This window comes from Homarus americanus, unplaced genomic scaffold (assembly GCF_018991925.1).
Source record: "Homarus americanus isolate GMGI-L3 unplaced genomic scaffold, GMGI_Hamer_2.0 scaffold51646, whole genome shotgun sequence".
In the NCBI taxonomy this organism is placed as follows: Eukaryota; Metazoa; Arthropoda; class Malacostraca; order Decapoda; family Nephropidae; genus Homarus; species Homarus americanus.
The window spans coordinates 27,501-30,909 of NW_024741317.1; the positions used below are offsets into that span (position 1 = coordinate 27,501).

The 3,409-nt window shown below is 53.9% G+C and overlaps 1 non-coding gene and 1 pseudogene across 1 annotated transcript in view; both read right to left on the reverse strand.

The window, feature by feature from the left end:
* LOC121875843 overlaps positions 1-827 on the reverse strand; it is a 4,296-nt gene extending 3,469 nt beyond the window's left edge. Inside the window, exon 1 of the ribosomal RNA XR_006090680.1 lies at positions 1-827. This exon is cut by the window's left edge and continues 3,469 nt beyond it. This is a non-coding gene — a ribosomal RNA (large subunit ribosomal RNA).
* A 1,089-nt stretch (positions 828-1,916) lies between these two features.
* Positions 1,917-2,080, reverse strand: LOC121875847 (annotated as a pseudogene).
* Between the last annotated feature and the right edge of the window lie 1,329 nt (positions 2,081-3,409).

Here is a 3,409-nt window from a genome sequence, read left to right on the forward strand (position 1 = left end):
GTGACTTGCACACATGTTAGACTCGCTTGGTCGTGTTTCAAGGCGGGTCAGGTGGATCACCGACCTTTTGCACACCGCGAGAGCAAAACCGCCGCCAGAAGCGGCGGCAAGCTCTTCGACGACCGTGCGCCAGAACGCTTTCGGTTACGGTGGATTTCCCCGTCGCGCGAGTCTCCCCAGGCGAGCTGAGAGAGAGTCGGCGGCGAGGTACCAGTCCGACCGGGCCTTCGACGTCCCCGGCAACGGGTCGCGGTGACCTACTACGAGGCGAAATACGCCCGCCGACGCCAGCGTGAGTGGGGGCGCGCCCAAACATTTTTGGGTCGCTCAATTACAACACCCCACCCAGCCGACAGCCGACGAGCTGAATCCCCTCAGTTCGACCTTCGAGTTTCCACCCGTTTGGCTCTTAACGGTTTCACGTATTCTTGAACTCTCTCTTCAAAGTTCTTTTCAACTTTCCCTCCACGGTACTTGTTCGCTATGGGTCTGTGACCATATTTGGCCTTAGATGGAGTTTACCCTGCTTTGGGCACTTTCAAGCAACCCGACTCTACAGAGGCCCTTTCGACCGCCCATCTGTACCCTCGCGAGCGCCATCACGGGCCTGTCACCCTCCATGGGCAGTGGCGGCTTTCAAGCGACTTAGGCGGTATGGGACGGCGGTACTGGACCCTCTGAAACGCAACACCTCGTGCCGAGACGCCGAGGTTATCGCCTAGACTTTCGGTTCAGTAAGCCTTACTAAAGAGGGAATCCCTGTTGGTTTCTTTCCTCCGGCGTGTATGCTTAAATTTGGCGGGTAGCTCTCTCCTACTACGAGGTCGATCGTGGTCTCATCATCCTTAGGGGGAACAAGTTCCCCAACCACGAAGCGGAAGACGCTCTGCCACCGACTTTCTTCACCACCGACATTACCAGGCAGGAAGGTTTGAGGGGCTTGTCGCGGGGGTACCAGCGGCCATGGCGCCGGCACTCCCACCCCTGACTCCGTTCCTTCTCATTGAGTGGTAAATAGCCAATAGGAAAAGTGTTCCAGCAGAACATCTCGCGCAGAGTCATATACACACACAGTTTTAATGCATATACGCTCGTGTTCCGCCCTTACTCGGCCGCACCTTTGCCGCTTAAACTTTGACCTCTTTCCCCGTTCCCGCATGCCACAGCAGTGGCACTTGTTTATCCGGAGAAAGAGAGCGAGAGTCGCAGTATTAATTGGCGTGAGCGGCCTTTCCGGCTGCAGAACTAGTGTATCCCGGCGGCGCCGGGTATGAAGAGCATACCGTCTTTAGCAGCGTTTGAGAGAACTCCCCCTGCCTCCCTCCCAGTCATGAGATAGACGCGTGGACTGGTGGCGAACTTTCTCAAAGCGCGCGTCTGACGTGGGAGAGGGTGGAGGAAGGCGGCGTGAGGAAGAGCGGCTCACCAAGCATTCTCATCTCTCTGCCTGCACCCACTACACTGGTGACTGCGGGCCCAGGCGCACTCATCAATTTAGGTTCCACTGCAATGCATACTGGCTTACTCTTTTCGAGGTGATAGACGAAATTCCGGGGCTTACTTAAAAAGATATATCCGACCGGTTTCGTTTCCTCTTAGGTGGGATAGGTGCCTCTTTAGAACATGTGCAGCATCAGCGCTGGCGGCGGCGGTACATTAGGTGGCTCTCTGTGGACAGCAGGCAAAAGGCGCCGCCTCAGTTATTTGGGGCGACAACTGTAAACTTTGTTTGTCGTTGAATATTGGGTGCGCCAAGTCCATGGACTTGCTAGTGATAGGCTTGCTTGTTTTAAGGGCACGCCTGCGGCGCGAAGCGGCGATTAAACCCCAGAAGCGGGCTTCGGTTCCGGGTTACCCTTTCGTGTGGAGACAGTCAGCAGGCACGAACTGCGCAGCAACCCGATGGATGTATATTTCGACCCTAAAACCAGAAGAGTGGCGGCGACAAGCTCATGGCTGCGCCGCCGCCCAATATCGTTCAACTGTCGATGTATCTGGTATTCTTGCGATTCACATACCGACACGCAGTTTGCTGCGGTCTTCATCGACCCACGAGCCGAGTGATCCCCCGTTAAGAGTTGTGTATTTGCCATTTTGTCTTTTTGCGACTAACCATCACAGGTCGAGTCTCAATGAAAGGGTTTGACAGACATAGCCCAAGTTTGTGGTTTGGGTTTGGCCGGACGGCTTGTTGTTGTTTTTTGACACTTGAATTTCACTCTTTTTGGGTCAAGAGGCTTATTCGCCGGTAGTAAGGAACGGACGGGCAGCCGTCCAAAGCCCCGTCCGTCCTCCTCCTCCGGTCTTCGCGCTCTCGCCCGAGTGCGGTCCACCTACAGCGTGGTGGTACCTATTTTTGGTGCGGGGGCCGGGATTGTCCTCTTTCGCTGCTGGAGTTGCCAGAGCAGAGCCCGAGACCGCCCAAATCAGGAGAGTAGTAGTAGTAGTTTTAAGAGCGCCCCGTTCTCTTTCTCTCTGTTAATGATCCTTCCGCAGGTTCACCTACGGAAACCTTGTTATGACTTTTACTTCCTCTAAATGATCAAGTTTGTACATCTTTCCATCACCTCGAGGCGACGACCCCAGAAAACCCTCGCGGGCAACGGGGCCGACAATCCAAGAGCGCCAGTCCGAAGGCCTCACTAAATCATTCAATCGGTAGTAGCGACGGGTGGTGTGTACAAAGGGCAGGGACGTAGTCAGCGCAAGCTGATGACTTGCACTTACTGGGAATTCCTCGTTCATAGGAAACAATTGCAAGCCCCAATCCCTATCAAGAAAGGCTTTGAACGGGTTACCCGCTCCTCTCGGAGGGGAAAACTCGTTGATCCCTTCAGTGTAGCGTGCCCAGAACATCTAAGGGCATCACAGACCTGTTATTGCTCAATCTCGTGCGGCTAGAATTGCCGCTTATCCTCTAAGAAGAAGTTGCGAACTGGACACCATTTTCTGGAGATCCGTCGACTACTTAGTAGGCCAGAGTCTCGTTCGTTATCGGAATTAACCAGACAAATCGCTCCACCAACTAAGAACGGCCATGCACCACCACCCACCGAATCGAGAAAGAGCTCTCAATCTGTCAATCCTTCCGGTGTCTGGGCCTGGTGAGGTTTCCGTGTTGAGTCAAATTAAGCCGCAGGCTCCACTCCTGGTGGTGCCCTTCCGTCAATTCCTTTAAGTTTCAGCTTTGCAACCATACTTCCCGGAACCCAAAGACTTTGGTTTCGAAGCTGCCCGGTCATGGGAATAACGGCGGATCGCTAGTTGGCATCGTTTATGGTTAGAACTAGGGGTATCTGATCGCCTTCGAACCTCTAACTTTCGTTCTTGATTAATGAAAACATCCTTGGCAAATGCTTGCAGTAGTTCGTCTTGCGACGGTCCAAGAATTTCACCTCTAGCGTCAACG